General features: G+C 35.7%; 1 long non-coding RNA gene across 1 annotated transcript in view; it reads left to right on the top strand.

Annotated features, from left to right (window-relative positions):
- LOC122166244 overlaps nt 1–27,044 on the top strand; it is a 55,377-nt gene extending 28,333 nt beyond the window's left edge. Inside the window, exons 5-9 of the long non-coding RNA XR_006170744.1 lie at nt 2,100–2,630; nt 19,636–19,781; nt 21,878–22,014; nt 26,248–26,305; nt 26,909–27,044. This is a non-coding gene — a long non-coding RNA (uncharacterized LOC122166244). The remainder of the gene's footprint in view (nt 1–2,099; nt 2,631–19,635; nt 19,782–21,877; nt 22,015–26,247; nt 26,306–26,908) is intronic.
- The last annotated feature ends 616 nt before the right edge of the window (nt 27,045–27,660 follow it).

The raw sequence follows: 27,660 nt of genomic DNA, 5'->3' as shown, positions 1-27,660 counted from the left end.
AAGAAGGGAAAACTGGTGTCTTTTCTCAGGAAACAAATTAAAGGATGCGAGATAATGAAATGAAATTAATATGTGCCACAGAAGGCTTAGATTGGGTATCAGGAAGAATTTTTTCATGGAAAGAATGCTTAGGCATTGGAACTCCCTGCTGCCCAGGGAATTACCATACATGAAAGTATTTAAGAGATATGTGGATGTAGTACCTGGGGTCTGTCAGTAGACTTGTAGTATTAGGTATACAGTTGAACTTGGTGATTTTGAGGGACTTTAGCACCCTAAATGATTCTATGATTCCAAGACAAGGTCACACTAGACAGCTCTGCATCTTGGCTGTTGGTTTTATTCTTGTCATTACCTTAAGACTTCTCTATTGGCTTTCTGTTTTGTGGGTGAGAAGATGATGAGATGCAAGATCTGGCCACAGCCTAGCAAAATCTTCTATGTTAACGTACTGCTGATGTACTCTGAAAGTGTTATAACTAATAAATCAAGCATTGGGAAAAAATACCTACTCAGAGAGAGATAATTGATTTTGCCATTTTTCCTTCACTCTAAATAGTGTCCAGTCTATTGTTCCTTTCCTTTTTTTTCCCCACTAGGCAGTGTACCTCCAAGAGGGAGTTAACAGGCTAGATCTTTCCGTATCTGGTGCAGTCCATTATCTGTTACCTGGCAATATATCCTTCCTCTGACAGAGCAGTTAGGTGATTCTCTTTTTCTATGTGAGATTCTCTTTGTTTTAATTCAAGAAATATTTCTTTTTATTCCTTTTATGTTTAATAGTGTTAAAACAAAACAAAACAAAACAAATTGAACACTTAAGTGTTTAAATTCCTGACTGTGGTAGTCTTAACTTTCTTGCCCATCCACAGGTTCCCTTAGCACTAACGCTTATTCTAGACTATATTTAGATATAAGATGGAAGGAGACTAAATTATTCCATTAAATTTTCTCCACTGACTTTTTTTGATTGAAGAAGAAGAAATAAGGTGAGCCAAATGTGTTAGTTCTCAGATAAAGCAGATGAACATTAGTTTCAGATTGCTCTGCAGAGTCTTCTATGGAAATACATGCGGAGTGCTTTCCATGTGCACAGGAAAGCTTTTTTGTTTGTATATTTATTTTTCATTTCTACATACATGTGAATCAGTCGTGTTTACTCTTTGATATCTAATCTGAACATGAAAGATCGAGAATGTAACACAAGGGGTTTTTTGTTGTTGTTGTTGTTTGTTTTTTAAATAAACTCAACCAACAATCCGAAACCCTCACTAACCAAAAGTTTGCATGTTTTATTTTTTTCCTTTATTTTTCCTATAAAATGGCATACCTGTATCAACAGGATAAGAGATGGGCACATATAGATGGCTCCCTGGATTAATTCAGTAGAAAAAAAAAACATTTTTATCAGATTCTCAACTGACAACAAATAAGAGCGCATTCATTTTGCATCTAGAGCAAACCCACAGTCAGTATGTGTTACATTAATATTCCATGCAGTTTCTAGCAAATGTCTTTTCTTGAAGGTATCTGGATTTGAACCAAAATTCCAGTTTAATCCATACAAGATTTCATTTAGAAGTAAATCATATGGATGAAACTTCTTGTCAGAGGTCACTAAAGATCAGTTCAATTCACATTATCTAGTCTCAACTACTTACAATAATCCAGATTTTTTCATTTTAGATGGAATAAATGATGGTGTCTTGTATACAGTTTTTGAGAAAAATGTTCAGGATAATTAATTCAGTTTATATGTTTATAGTTGAAAAGCAGTGTGTTTCACTTTTTTTTTTAATTTTAAATTATAACTCTTTGTACATGAAGCTTTGCCATGACTGAGATGTTCTGGTTTGGCAATTTGATACCTAAAGAAAATAACTCTGAAACACTCCTCTTAAGTAGAAAACATCCTGTATCATTTGTTCATTCATATATAGTTTCCAACTTTCCAGACAGAATAAATGAGACTGTTAGTAATTTGAATCGTTCTCTTACAGACAATTTAACATTTTTAGCATGCTTTTCATATATGGAGTTATTGTAAGTGTGGTCCAATAAATAGTACAGACTGCTTCTTTATGGCTTGTTTGTTACAGGCTTTATTGATCTTTACACTTGACCTCGAAGCATAACAGGAAACTATAAGGAAGAACATTAAAAAGGAGAAATGAAAAATTTTAAATTGAACAGGCATCGAATCTCTTAGCCAGTGAGACTTGAGCCTACAAAAATAAAATTGTATGATGGTAAGACTTTGGCTGGCAACCAATCTAGAGAGCATGGAGCGGGTAAGAAACAATCCGTAACTCTTGCAGATAAGAGGAGATTGCTAACTCATCCTGTGTGCATCAAGAGATGCACTGACTTGAATAATTATTAATTCCTTAAATGTATCAGCTGCAATCTACGTATAAAAGATACTGAAACAGAAGGTATGAGGATGATTACATTCTGAATTTCCCCACTCCTCAGCACCCCTCAGACTCATTCAGTCCCCTGCAGAAACAGCAGGCACTGATCTTTGATATTTTGCTTTTGTTTTTCAATATGCAAGCCTTATCTAACACGCTGAGTGACCCTGGCTCTGAAGACACAGTTTCTCATTGATTCATATGCTTTCATATGAGGTAAGTGTATGACATTGGCTACATTTTATCCACATTTTTCAAAGTTCATGAAACATTCATTGTTTTCATTATTGCCTGCTAATTCAGCACAATATGATGTTTGTAGTTCAGAAAATTTCAGAGGCCTGCATGGTACTTAGTTAGACAGAGCATTTTGTAAGAATCTAATCACTCTGATAGTTTTTGCAAGTGTGTTCTTAGTGGTTTTGCAATTTATATCCGATTAGGTATGATTTCTGAAAGATTCAGTTCAAGTGTTTTGTCCAAATTCCTCTTGGATCTTTTTGGCAGAGAAAGGGATAAAACTTAATACTCCATAAGACAGTCAAAATTATTAAGCCGTATGATTGTTCTTTCTTCCTTGTAGTATCTCATTTTATTTACCATAATCCTTCCAGCACCTGAAGGAAATGAATGGAGGATCATTCTCTTCAAAGCAGTAACTTGCAATCTGTTGAACATGATGGCTGAAATGAATGTAATTATGTAATTAATTGTGTAACAGTGGAAAAAAAAAAAACAGAGGAGAGAGAAGAATTAATTTAAACGTACAACCTTAATTTCAGACTTTCATAAGTTTGAACAGCTTGGCTTTCTGATATTTTCCTTCCATTTATCTTCACCAAGTCACCTGGAAAATTTCTGAAGGGGCAGTTGCCCATAGGTTACCATTTCTCATTGCCATCCTTTACTTAGAGGCTGCTGTTTTGAAAGAAGTTCACGGTGCCACTTAGCAAGGCCAGGACTGTCCCCACGTATAACAGATGTTGTATGAGCAGCACTCATAGTATAGAGTCAGAACATAGTCAGTATATAGTCAAAATAGATTTTCATTTCACACATTTATGTAGTCCTGTTTGCTTTCCCTGCCCTGACATGGCGTGGAATGTTCATGTGCATTTGCTTGTCTTTGTTTCTCTTTGTTTCTTGATAGCAGATTCCTTCTGCAAATAATTTTGTTGTGATTTTACTAGTTATATTATTAATACTCTTGATGTTAATTTTTCTTCTTGTTTATTTCACACAAATTGACTTCAGTTTCTACCTTGTAGTAGCTAGAATAAGAAAGACATAACCACTTTTAACCTGCTTTTCTGCCTTCTTCACACTGTCAGCTCTGACATTGCTGTGTATTCTTATGTCAATTTTCATTTTGTTATTCAGCTTTGACATAATGTTTGTGCTTTTCTATGAGTTCTTATTTAAGCATTTAAGTTTTCTTTCTCTGTAATACCTGTGCTTGAAGAGATGGTTGATTTTTTACAACAGACCTAAAATTGAAGCCCTACTAGGGATTAGTGACACAATACCTCTGTACAGGTGTTCAGCTCTTCTGTAGAAACTTTCCATTTCTCTTTTTTATCTGCAACTTTACAAGGCTGTTTATTTTTTTCTTACTGGCATTATTTTAGAAGTATTATTGGGGAAAATAATCATATCTTTTCAGAATAATATAATTTTTTATCGTTTATTTGTTTTGTTTTCTCTAAAGGAAAAGCAAATTTGCTCTTTAATCTTTTCCCTTGTTTTCCCTTCAAAGATGGTCACTAGTCTGAGGTGCTGAGTCTTGCTTGTTTGCCTTGGAAAACAATCTGATATCTTCAAATGAAACTGTAGGATAACTTGCAGTTTCTGAGCAAGCCCAGTCAGAGTATTTCAAATCACAAATGACACTGAAAACATAGGGCAGGTTGCCTAATGCAAACTAAGTTTCTGTGACCAAAAGAATAAATCAAGTTGCATAATTATTCCAAAAACACTTTATAAAACTCTCATTAAAAATAATTTCATCTAACTGGACTATTGTGATTGTCAATCTTCCATGTGAGAAAGACACAAATAGCACAAAAATTTTCTCTGCATAAATACCAGATGCTTTCTGTGCTCACATTACTTGTATTTTGTTTCACTGAAAAAAAAATAAATCTGAAAAGTTCCTCCTCCAGAATTTAGCCCATGTGTTGAATCTGACATGTGCAGATACTGCATATCTAGAAATGCTACAGCACAGATACAAACAACATGTAACACTGTGGACCCCATTCTTCCTGGCCTTTTTTTCCTTTCAGCAATATTTTTAAAATCAGGACATTCTCAGCAAGTTTGCACGTTATTCTTACCCCAGTATTAATGCACCGTGGTAAAGTTTCATGTAACATGCTCAATTATAAAGAGATGAAGATCTCCTTAGGGAAAAGCCAAAAAAAGCAGATAATCTTTTGTGCTGGGGTTAATATATCAGCAGTATGTTGGTAGCACTTTTGTGTCATTTACTATGAAAGCCTTTTGACTTCAAACTTACAGTAAAGAGCATAATTTACAAGTGGTTTATCACATGCACACCAAAGTGGGAGAGAACACATTTTTGGTTTTGGCTCTCTTTTTTATTGGGTCCTTGCTATAACTATATGGCATCATTGATTAAAATTTTGATTTACAGTGCTGCAAGTAAAAGGACAACCAGCTTTGCTGTAATTTACTGTTTAATAAAACATTTAAAACTTCACCTATCAGTGAGACAATTCTGAAACAGATTTGTGCTCTTGTATATGCATGTAATTCACCCAAAGTTCAGGTGAGGCCACATGAGATGATGTGCAAAAAATCAATATAGGGCTAACTTACAATTGCAGATAAAATACATCAGGGAAAGGACGACCAAAATTTGGCCACAATTAGGGAAAACATTGTCATGTTTTCTGTGATATGATTTATTAATTGGTGAAACCACTTTTTTCTTTTACTGTGAATGATTTAGGGTTAGATGCAGAACTTCTATTGAAGTTGGTGTCTAAACTAGCTGATTGTTCAGAAATTTTTATTTTATTACCATTCATCTATGAGCAGCCTGGAAAGACTTTGCCAGAATTGCAGTAAATTGGTTAATGTACAGAAAATAAATTACTCTGTGAAAGTAGATATTCTATGTCAGAATATTTGTTATTACACCTTTAAATCAAATGGCATTCTAGTCAGAGAGAGGTAGAAATTTTTCACTGGAATCCACCACCAGTGCCAAAAACAATTAGCAAACACTACTTTGTGTAATTATTTTGCTTCCACGTTTTGTGCCTTTTCCCAGAATTTGTCCTTGCGAGACTTCCTAGGAATGTGCTTCCAAACAGAAGACAGTTTTATGTATGCTTGTGTGTGCTTTGGGATGAATGAGGAATACAGGGTTGAGAAGAGCAAAAATAGATGAGATCCGTATGGCTAGGGAATGCTAAAGGATCTCATATCCATTTTTGCACTGTAAATACTGCAGTAGACACTGTAAATAGCTATCTATCTGCAAATTACATTGTGGATGGCTCCTTGAAATCCCTTGTCCTTTGCAACTCTGCCTTGTTTGTAAGCTCTAATCATTTGTTATGGGAGCAGCTGTCATGACTGCTGTAGGGTAGGAAAATCTGCAAAACAAACAGAGCTATTTTATGCTCTTGTGAACTTTAGCTCGGGTTCTTCCTCCCCAGTCAGCACAGAACTCTTTAAAGATGAAGGGTAGTACCAGATGGAAGAATTTGCTGGAAATAAAAAATTCAGCAAAATCCTTGAAAAAGAAACAAAGCTGTAGTAGATTTCATCAGAATGAAAAGGAAATGAAGACTACATAGAAAGTCTAAACACTAAAAATCTGAGAGGAAAGAGACCTATAGAAGAACCGACATCTATAGTGCCTAGGTAATAAAGGAATATTCTCCCTGCTGATCTTTTGAAGGTGTGTCGGCATCAAAGGTTTTCTCAGCAGGCAAGGCAATCTGACAGGAAGGAAATAAACTACCATTAAACTAGAGGTGCAGCAGAGCAATCTTTGTAAACACTTTTCCGTATCAACACTTAAAAATATTATTGATCTGTGAAGATAGACATTAATTAAGAAGTTCTGTCTTTGACTGTTCTAGTTTGTCCTTCAAAGTAAAACCAAGAAGACAGATGTAGAGAGCTTATTTTAATTACTTACTGCATTTATTTTTTAAGCACAAAGCAATGACTAGTTTAGACTTGCCAACTTACATGGAAGACATTTTGTGTGGGGTTTGGGGCCAGTTGGGATGTTCATTATGTTCTGCATAAGAGCAAAAGCTCTTTGATTGTTCCCCAGATCTTGTATTGCTGTGTAATTTGTTTTGAAAAAGAATACCTATTATTTAGAATGAAAGCGTACTGGATACTTATGAGGAATTTCTAAAGACATTTTTCCTACAATGAAGAAGAAATCGCCAATATTTGAAAATTGCTTAAATATGAACTGATTGGATACCAGATTCCCTCATCCTTCTATCAGATAAGGCAGGTCTTCCACAAAGCAACAAATTAAAGTGGAAAAAGGAAGACTGTTAGAGCAGAATGCTGTATTTTACACATGAACCAGTACTGCTAACTTTGCAGACAGTACTGATCAAGAAGATTACTTGTACTTTCCTGTTAGGTAGAGAAAGCCTTTATTACACTGTCTTGTACCTCGCAGAGGTACACCTGATAGCTAATTTTATACTATTACATTTGTGATAGCAGTATGTTCTGCCCTGGCTAGTTTTTCTTGTTGAGAAGCAAGGCAGATTCATCTGAACTACATACTGTGCTACTACTGGTTCATGCTGCTAAAGAAGGCATCCCTGGAACCACTGCAGGACTGTAAACCTGTTCATTTTGTTCTTTATTCCTGGCCTGAACAACCTGCCTTTCAAAAGACTGTTTGATACAGGGGAAGCATACCATTATAGCATAAGCATAGCTGTAAGAGTACAAAATCACCCTATAGCAAAAATGCAGCAAGGGAATAATAAAGGTATGTGTAGCTTCTATGGGTATATTTTAAAAATATTCTAGAAGGGTCCCAGTTTAAATTGCCAGTTGTGCTACAGGCAAATGCATTCTCTCTTCCTGATCCAGCCAGGACTGATCAGATGATGGATGATGACTGGTAATGATGCATTGGCAGAAATGAGTGCACAGATGCATACAGTAAAGCTAGAAAATAGCTTCTCTCACTACTTATGTCTGTAGTTAGTTACCAGTTTACCTTCTGGGAAAAAATATATATATATATATACAATCTGTTCACAATAACTAGAAAAAAAAATGATTTCTTTAAAAATCCAGCATAAGAACTTCAAAAACTAATTCTACTTTGCTGCAAGAATTTATGGCAAAAGAAAGTGATGATAGAGCCTTCAAATGGGATACAGGCATTATGGAGCAATGGCAAGTAATAAAGAAGGAAAATCAGCTCACCCTTTCTGATGCCCAGTGACAAATTGAAAGAAGTGCCACCTCCATCCAGTGAAATACTGTTCCCTCAGTGCTAACCCTTAAATGAGGGTGAGGAGGGATCAATGCTGGCTCTACCCCTTCCAGTCAGTCGGATGCACTGCTTGCACCTGAGCTCCCAGGGTTAGCAATGCCTTCTCCCCTGGTGCTCAACCAATGGTTCAGGGCTGTGACCTGACAACTCCACTGCAAATATCTATCCAAGATGCTTTTTAATCCTACTGAAGAAATTGTGATACACGTGCGTACATACATGTGTGTAAGTATGAAAATATCAATGAATCACCCCGAATGAAAATCTTAATTGAATTCAAATGTCACTTCAAATTAAAATTGTGTCTGTGTTATACTAACACAGGCGCTAATTTGAAATTTCTTGTGACAGAAAAATAAATTAATTAACTTTTTTTGCGTACGCAACATTTTAGCATTTTTCTAATCAGTTGTTTTACAAATGCGAGGTATAACAATTTCTGCTTTGAATCACCTCAATTATGAATTTCAAGGGCTGTGTTCTTCTTCCATTTTAGAATAACTTTTAATGTTATCTTAAGTAAATGCTTGAGCAAGGGCAATTATTAAATTGAATATAACTTTAGATAGAACAAAAAATGGTGGCGTGAAAAGTATTTTCTGGGCAGGGCAGAGCTTTTGCAGTCATTTTGCAAAATTGAGAATAGTAGCATTTTAGGAGCGTGGACCAAAGCTCCAAATACATAAAAATATGTCTCAGTGTTTTCCAGTCCATAAACGTTAACTAGTGGACCAAGAAAAACATATATATGAAAAAACAGCTTGTTGGCTCAGTTCCTAGAATCTCATTTTTGCTTTCTGCTCTTCACGGTGTACTGGATTTTCATGCTGCTCGTGCATAGCTTAGACTCTTAAGGTGAGTAGAGTGACTTCTATACATCAGTACGTAAGACCTGTTATTGGACACAATTTGAAACTGTTAAAAGCCCTTGGTATAAATCAGTGAAAAAAAAATGAAAGTAACCTCTAATAAATTGTATCATTATGCATTCTGAAGTAAAAAAAGACCAGTGGTTTTTACTATACTTAGGTATAAATAGTACGTATTACTCTTTATTCAGTAGAATATTTTTGAAGTAGCTGTTCTATATTTGGATATTATGTCATTTCCCTTCTCTGAAAACATTCTTATTTTTATTATTTTATTAAAAATGAAAGTACCAAAATCGGAAGGACTGCTTGTTTTTCCAGGGCAGGAATTTGTATTAAAAAATAAAAAGCTACTAAGGTTACAGAAGATTTCCTTTAAATTATGGCATAAAGAAAAGGGGTTTTATCCTAATTTCAGAGCCCTCATTTTAATTTAGTAAATGAATGGAAATGACAACAGAAAGTCTACGACAATAATCAGTTTCCTTGAAGGAGAGTAAGGATTGGGTCAAGTTCTCCATTACAGACGAAAGAAGTCAAAAAGTCCAAAAAACCTTTTGCTTAATTCTTATCTTTAACTAAGTATAAATATGATAAGTACAATACAACAGAAATTTGATCATATCTGATTGTAGGAATAAAATAGAAGACACGTATTTTTGTCTTCAGTGTTTCAGCTGAGACATGATAAAGCAATATCTTCTGTAATTTTGATTTCTGTGTTGTGCACACTTACATGAAATTATTGACATTTGTGTGAAAATGGCTCTGTGTTTATGATCATGAAAGAATCATATAAAGTTGTACTTTGATTCACTGTGGTTAACATGAAAGCATCTGCTCTGCAAGATACTTATTATCAATCCCTAATTCACTGCACTCTTGCAATAGCAATAATAATTTGCATGAGAAAGCAAATATTTAGCCAAATGTGAATTTCCAATTCCTAACGTATCACTGCACTAAAAGAAAGAAGAAATGGGAAGGGAAGTGAACTATATGATCAATTTCATTAGGATATGCTGCATCCTTAAAGAACTAGCAATGAGTCCTCTGGAGAGTAGTAATGGTTTTCCTGCACTGAGGACTTGATCTCAGCTGGAAAAATGGTCAGAAAATCAGAATATTGCTCCCATAACTCTCTCCCCTTATCTAGGCTTTTGGAATTAATCTTAGTGACAGATTAGAAAAAATAAAATAAATCATAAAATATTATTTAATATTACGATTGCTACAGTAATATAAAGGAATGTAACCCTGGTCTTTCATTTCCCTAAATGATTTGCTGAAATTTCATTTTAATGACAAATATTTCAGAAGTCTGGTTGTTTTTGTTTTTTTTGTTTTTGTTTTTGTCAAATTGCAATTGTTTCTTCCTGACGTGGGGTTTCAGTCCATTTGAAAGAGCTCTCAGACATTTCCTGAAAGGATTCCCTCTTTTAATTTGCTACCTCTTTTATAGATGGACTGGTTGTTCTACAGCTGGCACTGTTATTGCACAGTCCCATTTTAGTAATCTACAACAGCCATCTGTGCAACCTCAAAACCCTACCAGATAAATTGAAGCTTTTTTACAGTCCAAAGTTGTATACTTATGGTTTGAGGTGGACCAGGGATTAGGATTTAATGGGAACATAAAGTTATACTATCACGAAAATAATGGCTTTAGAGTCACTGCTTCCATGTATCAAAAGAACGTTACAGTTCTGTTCATTAAGCATATTAAGTAATTTTTAACTAATCTAATTTTGTTGAGAATATTTTGACAAATATAGCGAATTATTACAATGCTGTGGTTTTCTAGGCATCTTTAAAAGCAGCTTTATAATTTCATGTAGTCAAAGGCTCAGATAATTCAATACAAAAGTTGATTGTACCTTGAAATAAATGCTGTGTTAGGGGAAAAAGGAATGTTCAATTCTCTGTATCCCATATGAAGCTGTTTCTAAGTGGACAGCATGACATACAATTGGTAAGTATTTTCCCCAAGCAATTTTCTTCCTTTCATTTAGGCATGAAGGATAGGAAAACTATTGAAAAAGACTAACTTATTAAGTTGGAATTCATTTTTTTTTTTCTTTTGAGCATCACTGTGTTTTCTAAAATATAATTAATTGTAGTGTTTTTTCCTTTTCTTCCTTTTATTTTATTTTTTAAATCATGTTTTTCACCATCCTGTCAAATTTAGTGTATTTTGCCTAGAGGTGAGGTTTGCTGCTATATATGAGCAACAAATAGCTGCATTCTGTTTGTTGAGACATGCTGCTAAAACAGCATAAAACATAGTTAGGTATTCTGTCTGCCTGACAAAAGCTACAGATTTAGAGGACCATGGTATATTATTCATAGTTATGCTTAGTTATGCTCTTCCTGATACTGAAAAGCAATGAGAATTTCAGTAGAGATTTATCTTAAATAGTTACTGAGCTCCAATTTTACCGAAATTCTGAGTTTGTCTTGATAAAAATGAGCTTTCTTTTGCTCAGATCAATGAGCCCATGCATTCCCACTAAAAGTAGGCAAAGCCATTAGAATCATTTTTGGAACTTTTTTTTTGCACTGGCTGATGATAACAAGCTTTGTGTCTCCAGGTTCCCTTAGGGGAAGTCAATAAATGACCAGGGAAATGATCCTTGTCCCTTTCCTGTGTTTCCTTGCCTCAGGGTCTCACAGCACAGATTCCTCAGGGTAAGAAAGATATAATGGGAAATACAAGGTGTCTTTTTTCTATTTAAGTTCATAAAGGAAAAATACGATGTTTTCTCCTGACATGCTGGTTACCATTTGGCACTTGGTTTCAGCATTGTCTTTTATTTACTTTAGTACAGCACTCTCTAAATTTTAGGAAAAGCAAAAAAAAAAAAAAAAAAAAAAAAAAAAAAAATCTAAAAATCTAAAAATCTTCTGTGTATTTGTGTTGTGGCTTAGTTTGAAATATTGACGGGATTACAGTACTACATGGAAAACTAACAGATGATAGCTATATCTGGGTGAAGTATTGGTGAATACTTTTTTGCTAAGCTTCACACGTGTGGGTTTTTTTCCTGTTCATTTTTTAAGTACCTATAATGTTTTTCTCACGCAGAAACAAACTCAGAAATTATTTTTGATGACGTTGCTTGTTGCACTTCGTATTATAATGTGGTATATCATGCATGGAGTTTTTCTCCTGTGTCTAGATTATGCACAAATGATTGCAAAGACTCCAATGCATGAAGATAAATTCTCAGAATTCTCTTCTTTTATAGCTTGACCGTAAAAAACAAGGAAATTACTGGCAGCTAAAGATGTCACCACAGGCAGAAAATCCTAAGTCTACTTTCACTGTAAGGGATACAACTTTTAAGGGACTGTTTAGGATTATTTTTGTTTATTTATTTTTTCCAGGGAGAAAATGAGAAATTGTGTTCACAGAGTGTGCTAATGTGGTCTACGTTATGCCACAGTAAAAGGATTAAGGATGTTTTCTGTCATTAATGCCTAACTTTATGAAACTTGCTGGTTTACGTAAAAAGAAAAATAGATGCTGCTTTTATGACAAAGTAGAAATCCTACATATCCCATATAAATAGCATTGGAATGTCAGATTAGGGCAATCCCCAAAATTGTCTAAAAAAGTCTGGCTACTTATTGAAACACTGAACCACAGCAGGTATGCTATTAATCCTGTCATGATCTCAAGTACTGTGCAGCTGTAAAAGCACAGTCTCAATCATAGTCCTCTGCTAGAGAGATATTAACACTCTGTGCAATTACAAGTTGTTTCATCATTATGAAAAGTTCACTTACTTTAATTCTTATAAAATGTCATCATATTTGAGGATTACAACAGAGTTTTAACAACATTTGGAGTGTAAATTGGACTTTGTATTTAATCATAAAATACTGCTTGTAACTACTATAATACTATCTCAGTACTAAAGTGAAAAACTACCTTGTTTGTATTACTCTGCTTGCTTACACACTGGCAAGTATTTGCAAAGTTTGTTGCTGGTGGACAGTTATCAGGAGAAGAATATAAAATAAGTGTATGGAATTGTTGAGTCACAGCCTCAACCACTGATTGATAACCTGAGGTAAGGACTAGATCAGCCATGGGAGCACAGGTGAAGGCAATTCAGCTTCGTGACCTGAAGGCTCCACCTCTCCTGGACTCCACTTAAGGGCTGACTGCCACGGGGGAAGAATCTGTTTTTGGACATCCTCCCTTATGGAGTTTCTCATTGGGAGCCTGAATCTTCAAGTGTGGGTGAGCTCTGTTTGTTTCTTTCCATTTCTCCATGATATTCTTTCTAACCGTAACAATGGCAATATAATATCGAAAAACTTTCCCAGATAATTCTGATCTACTGTTAAAAAGTGAAAACTAGCTTAAAATTAATGGACCATTTATTAGAGATTCGTATCTTCACAGTTTTCCGTATTGAAATATTTGTGGTAAAAAAGATAAAAAATAAATCATAACATTTTTCATAGATTTTGGTTTTACGTGTTCTGAGAATTGTAAGTCTTGTTTATAGGATACATTCCCATTGATTTATTAAGCGATTCTACAAATAACATCTTAGGGAGCAGCAAAATCATACAGTTTAGCACTAAGGTGACCTTTATCTGAAATGTACATATAAAAAAAATGCGTGGTTTATATAAGTGTAACTGTTATTGTTTAGCTGCATGAAATAATTATATCTATTTACCCAATAAACATTTCCAATCTGCTGTATTTCATGCAGATTAATTGGCAGCAAAAGCAAAAAAGAAAAACAAACCAAAAATCTACACCATGCAGTATAGTCACGTCTTTAATGCTTTGATGATAAAATATTGAAATAGCTTAGAAATAAATTCTTCTGAGGTCATCTTTCCAAAGTTTCCTTCTCATACAGTTGATTTTACTTTAATGTTTTCATCACTTTCATCTTTTTTTTTTTCCTGGCTATTTTGTTGACATTTACTTGAATTCATATATCACCACAGAACGACAAAATTTATGATCATTGTTTATGTTGTGTATTTCACAATGTAATTTCACAGCTCTCTTTTCATAATTTGTTGCTTAGATTACAATTTTGTCAGCAAAATAAAATACGAAGTCATAAAAAGGAATTATGTTGTGGCTCTAGAAAATGCTAATCATTAGATGGTTGGGGAGATTAGGAATAGAGAGGTGACTAGAGTTTGAATACTGATATGTAAAAGAATGAGTATGGAAAAGAAAAAGACAAAAAAACCCAACAAGAAACATGCACAAGAAAGCGTGATACATCCTTAAATGATTCCTCCTGACCAGTATTGCTTTTACTGTACCCAGAAGAATAATATCTATTGTCATGTGAGAATGCTGCAAATGTACTTTCCCTGAAGGAAATTACATAGATGAGTAAAGTTGCATATTGAGTGTTTCTATTTGCAGTTACTAAGATAAAAGTTGCTACCATATGTTACACTGGCATAAGGTAAGGATTTCTCTAAAGCCAATGAAATAATTCTAACAGATAATACTTCTGAACCTTGTTTTTGTTTTCCCCCTTTAGAAAATGCTGATTTGGGCACAGATGTGGTAACTAGTAAGGATTGAAAAAAAAAAAAAGGATTTTTTTTTTCTGAATTGTCTGTTATTACTGTCCACCTGATCGGGGAAGCCTGTTGAAGAGGTCTTGCATCAGCTACAAGAAGCACTGCACTTGCAGGCTCTCATCCTGATGGGGACTTGCAGATCACAGAATCACACAATGGCCAGGGTTGGATTCATGAAGGATCATGAATCTCGAAGCCCCTTCCACGTGCAGGGCCACCAAGCTCCACATTTAATACTAGACCAGGCTGCCCAGAGCCCCATCCAACCTGGCCTTGAACACCTCCAGGAATGGACGGGGCATCGACAGCCTCTCTGGGCAGCTGTTCCAGCACCTCACCACTCTCATAGCAAAGAACTTCCCCCTGACGTCCAACCTAGATCTTCCCTCCCTCAACTTCAAACCATTTCCCCTTGTCCTGCTGTTAACTACTCTTTCAAAGAGTTGATTCCCCTCTTGTTTGTAGGTTCTCTTTAGGTACTGAAAGGCTTTAATGAAGTCACCCCGTAGCCTTCTTTTCTCCAGTGCAGTGGTTGAATTTATGATCTTGAGGAATATGGGCCTCGTAAAAAAGCAAAGCCAGGAGCTTGAACTTAAGAGAGTGAACATCTATCTGTTTAAGGAATTTCTGAATCAGATATTCACCCTGGGAAATTGTCCTTAGGGACATAAGAATGGAAAAGGGCTGGCAGCAATTTAAATATTGAAGAAATGCACTTTGTTTTGTATTCAGTCTCAGAGCAAATTCCAAAGCAGCTTGTTAGTGTGTTGCCTATCTTGAGTATCCACAAAAGATCATGCAAAAGCTTAACAGCTACCTGTACTATAAACATCTACATTCATTCTTCAACAGAAATGAAATTTGAATCCTTGTTTCGCTTCTAGGGGCAGAATGATTTTGCAAATTGTTCAAAAATTGTGTTGCACAGTAAGCTATTGGCAATGAACCTACCTTGTTCTCATTTTCCAGTTTTCCTCTGTTCTTTCATTCTTCTCACTTCGTAAGCAGAGGTAAATTAGGAATAGAGTCAAAAAAACAGCCTCCTAACAACAGCTTCTTATTTGAATAAGAATGACAAGAGCTGAGTTGTGCAGGCTACAAGGTACAGTAATGAGAATTAGTGGTTACTTGAGAGTGCAGGCTAAATAAGGCCACTTTATCAAATCAAATATGATCTATGTGAAATATAGTTCTCTTTACAAATGCAGTAGGAACCTGTCAGTGTTTGTACTTAAACCAGGATGCAAATGTTAGCACTATCATTTTATTCAATACTAAAATGAAGTATATTTAAGAGTGCATTGAAGTGCACTAAGATTTAGTAGAAAATAATCATGCTACAGTCAACACTTCAAAAAGATTCGTTGTTAATAAGCAGAATTAAGCAAGTCAAAATCTCTTCACCTCTTAATCTAGTGAAAGTTGTTGATTTATATGTAGTGAAAATACTCGAACTAATAGGTAAAAAAAGACTTGGACTTTTATTTGCTCATGTAAGTGCATAAAAGAATGTTCCACCCAGCATGACACAGGAAATAGTTCAGCACTGAGCACCAGTACAAGCAGTCAAGCAACTATAAACTGTAAAGAAGAAAAAGAGCAAAATAATAATTGTTTACTAGCAGTATTCTCTGTGCACACAGACACTGAAGTAATTACAGAAAGGGAAAATTCTATTAAACAAAGAATTGTCTTGTTCACTCTAATATTGCAGAAACCTGCACATTTTATAGTTTTGGCATGCCCATAATTTCAGCCCTCATTCTTTTCTTGAAATCTTGTTAAACCTTACGTGCTCATCTTTCGCTTTTAATTCGTTCAATTTAGGATATTGCATAATGGCAACAAATAGATAACAAAGTAGAATTATACTTGCTACATTTTATTCCTATTTGCATTTTTAAGGCCTTTAGTTTCTGACTCTCTGCCAGTAGAAATTGGCTCTTTTTGCCTTAATGAAATCATTTTTTTCCTTGCATTTTTGAACGCAATCATACAAGGATTTTGCAAGTTCACTACAGGATTTAATTTATCTTTTGGAACTTCTGTTCTGGGTTAGAGCTGAGATACCTCACCACTTAAAGGGTAATTATCACGTGAAGTGTGTTGTGTAGGCTTTGCTTCAACATGCTTCATCTTAGCTTTCTCTTTCTTCTGAAAGAAATTTGAAGGTAAAGTACTGTTAGTAAACCATGTTAATTTTGTTGTCCATTTTACTTGCAGATGACATTTACTAACTTGATATAAGTCTACTTATCAGTAAACAAGACTTCAACATTAGTATTGATAGAGACAGCAGATGTGAGTTTTCTGCTCTCAGCACACAATTCCTCCAAATTATACTTCTTCGCAGATAGCTTGGATTTTTCATGACGCAGTGAGTTAACAGTGCTGAGGTTGTCTTTGATATCCCAAAACTAAACTATGTTTTAATAGTAAATACAAAACGCTGCATGAAGAGGTATGTCTTAAATCTAGCTCTTTGGTGATTTAGGAGGAAGTCTATAGGCAGTCATGCTCACATCGTAGTCCACACAAACCCCATCTTTCTCCTTCTGAAACAGACTGAAGCAAAGATAGATGGGAGAAAGAAGCTGAAAGGGAAGATCATGGCTATCTTGTAAAAATGGCTTATTCTTAACCACTTTCTCTTTTACTTACAAACCCAGAACTTAGAATGCAAATTGAAATAGTGAGCAGCAGAGGATCAATACTCTACCTAGTGTGAAGGCATTCAAACTCAGATTTCTAAGGCCAGACCAGAAAGAATGCCTTTGTACCTGAATGAGAAAGAGCACAACTAGAAAAATTACTAATGATCCTAGTCATTAGACAGAGGGAGACGAGATCAATGCATGTTGGAGCTGTGTCAAATTAATAGAAGGAGAAGCGCAGGGAACATGAACTTTGGAAACTATCTGCATAAAGTCTGACTGGAAGAAAGCTAAAATTTATGGGATTAGTGGAATTAGCTTGAAGAAAAAAGGATTGACAGATGCAGTGTAGGTTATGTGAACTAATAATACACTGTTTTTGCAATGGTTTGACTCATGCAGCTGTAAGGAAGATGGAATTAAAAAAAAAAAGAATCTGAACAATGCAGGTAGAGCACCCAATATTTTTGAGGGTTTTTTTTATATCTTGCTGATATATGTTAGGGCTCTCAACCAGTCTTGCTGTGCTGTGTTTAGGTTAATCGAAAATGATCTATTATTTTTTTAATATTACAGCCAATAATCATTATTCAGTTTTAAAGATGGCTGTAATTTTTCTAAAATAACTTCTTGGTATCAGAAATCAATTTTGACATGATATACATCTTTATGGCAAAAGATGATGATGACAGGGTCTTTGAGCAAGATACAAGCACTGTTGAGCAGTAACAGATAATCAGAAGGGAAAATCGGTTCACCCCCTTCCAACAACTTGTGACAGCTCAAGAGAAATACAATCTCCGTCCAGAGAGATGCTACTCATTTGGCTTCTAACCTTTAAGTGAAGGTAAGGAGGAGTGGATCCAGGCTCCACACGTTCCTGTCGTTCAGGTGCTTTGCTTGCACCTGAGCCCCTTGAGTTAGCCACTCCTTCTCATCTGCTGCTCAAACATTGGTTCAGGCCACCATCTGGCAATTCCACAGCAACAGCTGATGCGTAAGATCTGTTGATGTGTTCAAATATATGTTTTGGTAAAATGGCAATAAGTCTATGCTATTCTGCTAGCACAAATCATAAACGGACTAGATCAAATGAGATGCATTTTTTTCCCCAGTGTTATCTTAATGTTACTGTCATGATGATCTCTTAGCCAAACATCTACTATATTTTTACTGTACAGGCTGTTTCTGGATTTATTTCTTTTCATATTCTACTTGTGCTGTGTTTTTACATTATTTGCCTTGTAAACCACATTCAAAGATCTGCAGTTAGGAAGCAGTATTTCTAATTTTGGGGGGTAAGTAGGGAAATGTAACCCTTTCAGTTTGAGCAGTTTGGCTTCTGAAATCCTTCAGAGCTATCTTCTTTCTTGCTATCTCAGCAAGGAATATTTTATCTCATAAAATACCAGTGTTTTTGATGGCAAGAAATAAGTAGAAACAAATCCAGAAAACTTCCTTCCTGCTTAATCTGAAAAAATGTTCTAAATGTTGCTCTAGTTCTGCAGGGCTTACTTGAATTTATTTTCCAGTTGACCTTTACAACATTCCCTTAGGATGTGTGGGCAGATCCTTGTTCATTACAATCTGATACCATCAGTGTTCAACAAGAACAAGATATGCAGAAGATAATGTCAGGTTATTTTTTTGCCAACTCTTTCTATTACAAGCCTGTTTGTGAGTAGCAGCATCCTGCTCCACATACTTAACAATTGTTCTCACACCTCACAAATACACAAGAAACAACAACAAGGTTCCAGTTGCAGTAATTCTGGAGAGGATAAACAGATGGAAATTTCAAGGAGGAATTAATTTGAAAGGCGATTGTCTTCCTGCACTATCTGCTTACTTCTTTTACTTACATATTTTTTTCTTACTGGGAAGGACAGAGGTTTAACAGAAAACAGAATTTCAATATGAAACTCTAGAAGTGTTCATGTCTGAATTTCTCTGCTAGTGAATAAGACAAGAAAGGGCATGTTTACATGTAAATATTTGATAATTACTAAACTGAAGAAGGTATTTTTACCTTTCTAATATAATTTTACCTTTCTATTTATTCAGAGAAATTGCACACGATTTCTTGTCTGTGATTTATGTTTCTGTTTTCATGTATTAGTTTGTGCAATCTGTCTCTTGGACCTCAGGAACAATTATCCTTATGTTTATGTGAGGCATCTGAGCACTGACGCTGGGAGTGAAAAAATTTACATCCACAACCTCCTTGGGCAACCTGTTCTAGCACTTCACACCCTCTGTGTGAAAAACTTCCTCCTGATATCTAACCTAAACCTCTCCTGTCTCACTTCAAAACCATTCCCCCTTGTTCTATCACTATCCACCCTTGTAATAGTTATATCTCCTCTTGTTTGCATGCTCCCTTCAAGTTCTGGAAGGCCACAATGAGGTCTCCCTCGTTGGAGGAGACTTCTCCAAGCTAGACAATCTTGCATTGTAAGATTGGATTGTGAGACTGACTGTACAAGGTGCCTTGACTGAGCAAAATTGCCCAAGGGAGAGTGGAGCAGGAAAGGGCAGAAATTTGAATGCAATAGACTGAGTTTATATTATACTTACTATTTGTCTTTCCAATGTAAAAGGCATCAGGAAAAAAGAAGCCAATCCTCAAGGCAATATAGTGGAATCATAGAAACCGTCTATTCATACTTATTTCTGAAAGGACAAGTAATACAAAATACGTACAGTTACAAGAGGTGTTTGAGAAAATGACATGGAATGTCTGAAGGTAAGATGCAAAATCCTTGTTTAGTCTTTGATCGTGTTTCCTTAGGGATCAGCAGTGTATTTGGTAACACAGGTGCAAGTGGAAATGAGAAAGATATATAAAATATCTTTAGCTGTGAAGCATTTGCTATCCACGCCTGCAGAGTTCATAATTCTGCTTACAAGATAGCTATTAAAAGTATAGGTAAAACTTTCCTTTTATTCATCTGTCAAATGCTGAACTTGGATGTTTGAGTATTTAGTTTGATTCCCTTGGTCTGAGATTGTCTAGCTACAGAAATTAACATGAACAATTTTTTACTTTTCAGAAGGGCATGCCTATGAATGTGCAGAAAGGGAGACATTTTCTATAAAAGACAACTAGAAGATTGTTTAGGACATAGTTCTGTTTTGCGTCGTGCAAAGTCTATGATTAATTCGTAGACTTTGTGTAGACCTTTTGCATTGAGCTCAATTTTACCCAGGCAGTGGAGCTCTTCTGTAGAAAGAGTCAAGAGCAGCAGCATAGTTTGATACTGAAAGGCAAATTCAGATTTGAAACAAATGGTGCAATCTCACTTCTCCAGTTAAATTCCATCAGGTCTGAATTTAGCCCAAAGCATTTCAACTTCAATCTTGTGGGTATCGAATCTTTCATGAAGTTTTCTGGTGGTGATATATTTCACCTTCAGTCAGTTGTATAAAAAACAAAACAGGAGTGCTAACTAGCTGAAGGTAGTGGCAACAGAAAGCGAAACAGTTAAAATACAGTCTGAACACTTTTAAAAAGATTATAATAAATCATCATATGTACTCAAATCAATTCAGTCATTATAATAAACTAATGACTGTGCAGTGCACTGGTGTATAGAAAATATCAAACACGAAATATTACCGATGATTAACTATCTGTCATTTCACTGCAGACAATAAGTCACCTTCCTGAGAAAGCAGTTATGATAGAATATAATGTAATGAAGTCATTTGGTAGCTTCCAATAGGGAAACCAACAGCCAGTCTCTGCAGCCAGTGCAACTTTAGAGGCAATTGCTTCTTATCCTGACTGCAGCCCTTTAAATGAAGTTTTCCTTCATTTCTGGGGACTATGTTGAAATCAAAATTTGTTTGTAATAGCAGTAGAAGTTGCTCTTTGCTTCTCTTGCAAACATTAAGATAGTTTCTATTCCAGCTTAGTGCTTCTTTTCTGGCTTGATAAATAACTGTTCTTCAGTATTTCTAATAATCAGAATAAAATGCTGGCCACGCTCTGCTCACCATTTGTTTCACCATTTGTTACACTGTTATTTGCTTTTTTTTTTTATGTACATAATAGAAAGGTAATTTGGGGAAATTGATTCATTAATAATTGCAGTCATAATGCTACAACTTTAATTTCTTCAGAGTGGAATGAATAGCTGTTGTATTACTTTTTAATTTACAGGTTGGAAATCTAGGGAGTACAGAAAGGTAAAATGTATTCAGAGCTCAAAAATGAGCACTGAATGTATATGGATACAATAGTAACAATAAGGAATAAGTAATAAATCAGATAATGCATGATAAAATTAGCTTTAATCTGAGGATGAGAAAAGTATATGCGACGTCTATGGATGAAGTCTTGCAAGCTGTTACTACTGAGATATCATCTATTTTGTCACTAGCTCAGCAAATGCATGCCACTTACACCTTCTTTAATAGCAAGACAGAACAAAAGTGGCTGAGGTACTGGGCTGTTTTTTGTACCATCCTCTGTAACAGTTTTTGACATTTAACACTCCATTTTGAATACAATAGAGAGGTACAGATCAGGTGACATTTCCAGTAAGACACCAATGGGGATGTGTGTTATGCTCCTGGAAGCTCCAGGCCAAGATGTAAGTCTCTGGTTTGTTTGGCCCTTTTCTGTTACCTCACATCTAGGGATTTACTGTTAGGAAGAGCTGTCACTGTTAGAGTTGGAAACATTTCTGTCAGCTCTGAACAACACGTGTTGGCTGAACTCAGTTCAGTGATTCACTGGAAAAAAAAAAAAAGCAGATCCAGCACAGCTCCCCATCTGTCTGCTGAAATATTTTCACGTGGTCTAAATAAGATTTGTAACATTTTTGAATCTTGTAGAGACAGCCAGTGGCATCACGGCAAGGGGCAACTTCCAGCTGTGATGTTCTTTCTTCCTGATCCACTCAGCAGCTCCTGAAGGAATGAGGTGAAAATCAACATTGCTGTCATGATGCTGGGTATCACCAGCCACAACAGTAAGTGTTTGCCTTTGATGTGACTTCCAGATGCTGTCGTGGCTTGGGGGAACCTACTATTTGCTGTTTCACGAGCAGCATCAAAAATGTTGTTATGTATTTAGAGCAGTCATTGGTTCATAAGGACACTGGAAAAGGCTGCTAAAAAAAATTGACCTCTCCAGCTAAGGGAATAGTGGAGGAGTGAAAGCCAACATGGTGAGCTTTGGGTTATTCTAATGCATTAGGAATTGTAATGACATTCTTCACTACATATTAGCCTTGCTGAAATTCAAAGCTTCTAACTCCTGACTGGGTTTGTACTGTTTTGTTTTGAGCATGAGAATTATCCTAAATAATGATCATTCGAAGTGGCTATTGTGGCAGCGTTGATTATGTGCCAGCTACTACTAAATTTCTGTACATTTTTGTGGTTTGGTCTAACGAGCGTTCTTACAGTCAGTAAGAACTTCATCACTGAAATTAATTTGTGTTGTTTTTTTACAAACTAAATTTCTGTAATTAATCCTAGAATTCTCCCTATGACAGATTTTCTCTACATAAAAGAAAATCTCACTGTAATACATTTTTCTTCTATTTTTCATCTATTTAAGCTTTTAAAAAGCATGTGATTTGGATTCTGTTCTTCAAAAGAAAAGGCTTGGCTATGGTGAGCTATTTTAACAACTTTAAAATTGTCACTCTTCCACCTTGACAGTACTGACTTACTGATTAATAGGCCATCATCTTGCCTTTGTATAAAGCAATCTCTCTTGGCTCCTGCTGAATTACCACAGGAGCTGTAAAACAGACTGCTGCACAAAGGACAAGTTTCCACCACTCAAAACCCAGTGAGAGCCACTGAATTGTATTAGGGCAGCAGCTCCTGGCTCATGAGGAGTTCCTCAGGCAGATGACCTATTGCTCTAAATGAGGACAATTTACTAGCTTGGGCTTGTAGTCTCCTCTGAATAGAACTGAGCTCTTCTAAAATTCTGCATTCTCATTTCTTTCAGCTTTGATTTCTGTTATGGGAACACTGAGCAGCCAGGTTAAAAGGATTCACACAAACCTTGTGCTCTCTTTGTATTTTCACTGAATCTCAAAGTAGATCTTTAGTCGCGCACAGTTAATCAATTGACTTGAATGAATTGTCTGCATGTCTGGGATGAAGAAGCTGCAAGCATCTTGAAAACAGGGTTAGAGAAGTCATATTCTGCTGAATTATTCCTTACAGCAGCGTGGAAACATGTTATTCTGAAGATTTCATGCTTTTTGCAAATCTTTCATTTAAACCTGTAATGTTTGCACCACTTTGGCTCTTGAGAATTTATTTATTGTATTTGTAAGCCGTTCGTTCATCATCGAAGTGGAGCTGTTCTTTTTACTAAAGCCACAAAATAGCTGCTTGAAAACAGAATCTTTATAATACAGCAAGAAACAACTCGAGAACAAAATTTAGAAGAATATTTTGCTCTTTTCTCCTTCCCGTTTGCTATGCAAGGCTTCCATTCTATGTGCACCCTGTTGGTTTATTCAAGTATGAATCTGCCTCCAGTATGTATTCTTGCTCCAGTATTTTGCATTTCTAAATGGTAACAGGTGTGGAGAATATAATATTTTGCCACCTACTTCTTTGGTGGTGCTGATTGCACCCAGTTCACCGTTTTATTTCTCTCTCTCTCTCTCTCTCTCTCTCTCTCTCTCTCTCTCTCTCTCTTTCTCTCTCTCTCCCTTTTTTCATTTTACCAAAGTTAATAGCATCACATTTCATAATTCTCATATTTATTATTCATAATTCTCTAATGACAAATTCTCTTGATGCATATCCAAATTAAACTTCTTTTAGGGTTGGAGTTAAAAATGGTCACTGTTTTGCTGCCTCCCCACCTCTGAAGTTTGCATTTCATTCTTTCAAACAGTGTTTCCTTAAGTTTATGCATCTCACAATTTGACGTATAGATTATAAGGTCTTCAAGATAAAAGTAGATCAATTGAAGAGAAGCTTCATCATCTGAACAGGAACAGATGTATTTGTGGGGTCATTTATTTCTCATTATAGGAGGGACTATATGACCTTTGTGGCACTTACACTTCAAACAGGCAATAGGTGGATGGTATGGAGTGTTATATTTCTTTGAAACTCTTGTCTGAGCTGTTTAAAGTTATTTGTTATACAAAGATTCATGTTAAATATATCAATAAGCCACACAGTAGATCATAAGCATCGCGGTAGATATTTACCATGCAGAACAATGTGAGCAATACATCCTAACAATTTGGTTTAGATAATACATGGGTTATCAGATATTCAGGTAACCAAAAAGATTGAGTTTTGATTAGTGACCCGTGACTAGGAGTGACTGCAGGACCCCAGCAAGACTGTGGGAGAGCACAGTCCCATTCTCTGTGAGCATTTTTTCATTGTGTATCTCTATTTGATTTACCTACCAATAATAACATGCTTTGCACTGAGATGACAAAAGGCATTCACACTAGACATCATAAGCTTTAACAGATCTGCTTTTGTCAACAGCTCTACTCCTGTAGATTCCTATGTTTTCTTTTATAATATAGACAGACTGTTCAGATAGCAGATGAGCTGTTCTATCTTTCCTCCATTTACACCCTTTGGAGAAGGTCAGTGAAAAAGCATGCACCATTTATATCAACCTGTTTTGAAGATTTTGAATGCAAATAGCATCTCTTCTGTGTATCCTTATTTTCTGCCTTTTACCTCTTTTTTTGAGCTGGCTTATCAAAGAGTCCTTCAGCTTCAGTTGTGTTGGCTTCTCTCTTGCACTGCATTAGCCTCATGTTCAAAAAATAGGTATGTGAAGTTTCATCATGACTTGGAAAAGAATAAATTTAAAATGAAAATCAAAAGAGAAGTACACAAACTGTCAGAGGATTTAGCGCAGTTCTCAAAAGCTTCATACTTTTAAAAACCTCTCCAACATTCAAGATTTTTTTTCCAGTATATTTGTAAGACCAACAAATAAATATTGGGCAATAATCTAAAAAAAACCACCAACCATTATCTACTACATTTCTGTAGAGTCACTCCAATGTAAGCTTTACTTAGAACAGTCATCTCCATTTTCACTCTGTCCCTATGGATTTCACTCGAATGTATCTTACAATGTCTCACTTGAGTATTCTACAGATAATCATTTTTCCTAACTCATCTCAAATCTTACACTTATTCTGGAAATTTCTTGTCTATGGAATACTTTTTTTTTCTTCCAGTAGATCCACAGAATAATGCTAGTGTTAGTTCTGACAAGGACCAATGCTTCTGTGAGCTACAGAACTCTATTTTCTGGATGTGAAATCAAGGGTGATCAATCTCACACTGTGGCTTGATTATATTTACTATGAACAGGAGTTGACAGAACATAGTAACCATTCACTTAAATCTTTAATTTCAGTGGCAATATGTTAGATAAAAAAGGGATTTGTAGCTGCAGGGTTTTGGTTAGGAAATAGTATTTAAATAGTAGTTCTTCTAGTTGCGGCTCAAAAATTAAGACTATTTAGAGTACTAAATGGAAAACGTCTTGTAGTTGCAATTCTGCTGTTGCATAAAATCACATCCAAATTATTGTTATTCTGATTGTGAAGTACTTTCTGTAACTGCAGTTGTATAATAAAGGGAAAATTAGTATAGTGCACTTATGAGGCTCGTACTGTAATTGTAAAGAAAAACGACTTTCTTTGCATTCAGCCTAACGTTTTCTAACAGGACTATTTGCATTTATGAAGTCAAATTCAAACTGTGAAAGTTTAGGCATTTGGGGATACATGAACCTGAAATTAAAACAGTAAAATTGGTTGAGGTGTTCTAAATTGAGATTTATATCTGGGCAGCCTCAAATCGAGTGTGTGTGTATATGTGTGTGTGTGTATATGTGTGTGTGTGTATATATATATGTATATACACACACACTCCTTTTCCTGTTTTCCTCAACCCACTTTATGCCTTTTCCATTTAGAACTGTGCTGCTTTCTGCTACATATATATATATATATGTATGTACATATACATATATACAAGTATGTACATACATTCTGGCATGTATGCATGCCAGAATATATGCCCTCTGGCATGTATGCATGCCAGAATGTATACATGTATACATGCCAGAATACATACTCGAGGGCTCGTCTTCTGACTGATTAGTTAGAATTATTTAGCATATTCTATTTAACAGAAAAATATTTTAAATTAAAACTGAGCTGTTTCTCTTGCAGAATGTGTATTCAATGATGAGCTAATCCTAGGGAACAGAAAGGATTGATTCAATTTTATGTAAGTTCACCTGCCAGTCACAAGCAAATTCCATGTAAGAGTTGCTTGTTAATTACTCTAATTTACATTTTAAGTAAGGAGATGTGAGAACAGCCAAGATGCTGAAGATAGCTTTAAAATAAATTCATCATTATTTACAGTGATATATTGATGCTTAACATCTAAATATCAATTTAAACGTAGATAAATACTGAAGTTTACTTAAAAGTAGTCTAAGTGAAATAACATTAAACTGATGTGAGTTGAGCAATATAAATCAACCTAAGGAAAAGAAAGGGCAGGAAAGCAGCTTGAATAACGCAAATGAAAAACACAGGAGGAAAAGTACATTTGTACTTAACCTGTTAAAGCTACTTAGTATTGGGCTAATTCTACTCCCAAAGAACTCTGGAAATTTCACATCTGATTTCAGCAACAAATAGTTGAAGTAGGTCAGGATCTTTTTTATTCAGTCTCATACTACATCCTAAAATAATTTGAGCTTTCATTGAAGGGCTGATTAGATTTTACATACACTATTGTCATGGTTTTATAATTTTGTTATCTGTATTCCACATTATAACATCGTGCAAAGCATGGGGAATTAAAGAGTTAATACTTCAGTTCCAGGGGCTGACGACTTTCCAGATACCTGGTTCTCAGAAGAGAGAAAAGAACTACACCCAATGGACTTCATGTTCAAAGAGGAAGATAAGGCACTGGAGGAAGTCACGGAATCTCTCTCTCTTGTTCCTTCAGTTCAAAGTAAGGCTTTCATTTTCAGACACTCTCTCTCATATTTTATTTGGTTTCTTAGCCTCAATTCCAATTACATTTTCTTATATCTTGCATTCTGATATCATATTTATCATATTGAAGGAGGGAAGATTTAGGTTGGATGTTAGGGGGAAATTCTTTACAAGGAGAGTGGTTAGGCCCTGGAACGGGCTGCCCAGGGAGGTTGTGGATGCCCCGTCCTTGGACGTGTTCAAGGCCAGGTTGGACGGGGTCCTGGGCAACCTGATCTGAATGTGTATGTTTGGTGGCCCTGCTAGGCAGGGGGGTTGGAACTACATGATCCTTGAGGTCCCTTCCAACCCGGGTGATTCTGTGATTCTGTGATTCACATTTAGTGATATGAAGTTTTCCTCCTTAGATCGGTGCCACTGCCTGTTTTGGGGGCCAGCTCCCTTCTCCCTACCCTTCCACTTTTCCCTTCTCATTTTTGGGCTGGGGGGCCTACCGGCCTTCTGCCCCCTGTCATGGGCACAGATTGATCTAGATAACTGCATGACAGCTTGTATGAATCCTTCTTCCCTTTTTGTTGTTTGTTGTTTTTTTTTTTTTTTTTTTTTTTTTTTTTTTTTTTTTTTTTT

Source organism: Centrocercus urophasianus, unplaced genomic scaffold (assembly GCF_019232065.1).
Source record: "Centrocercus urophasianus isolate 14NV4802_14NV808 unplaced genomic scaffold, USGS_Curo_1.0 seq_32, whole genome shotgun sequence".
In the NCBI taxonomy this organism is placed as follows: Eukaryota; Metazoa; Chordata; class Aves; order Galliformes; family Phasianidae; genus Centrocercus; species Centrocercus urophasianus.
Note: the sequence above shows the minus strand (reverse complement) of the source record. Positions and strands in the feature narration are given on the sequence as shown.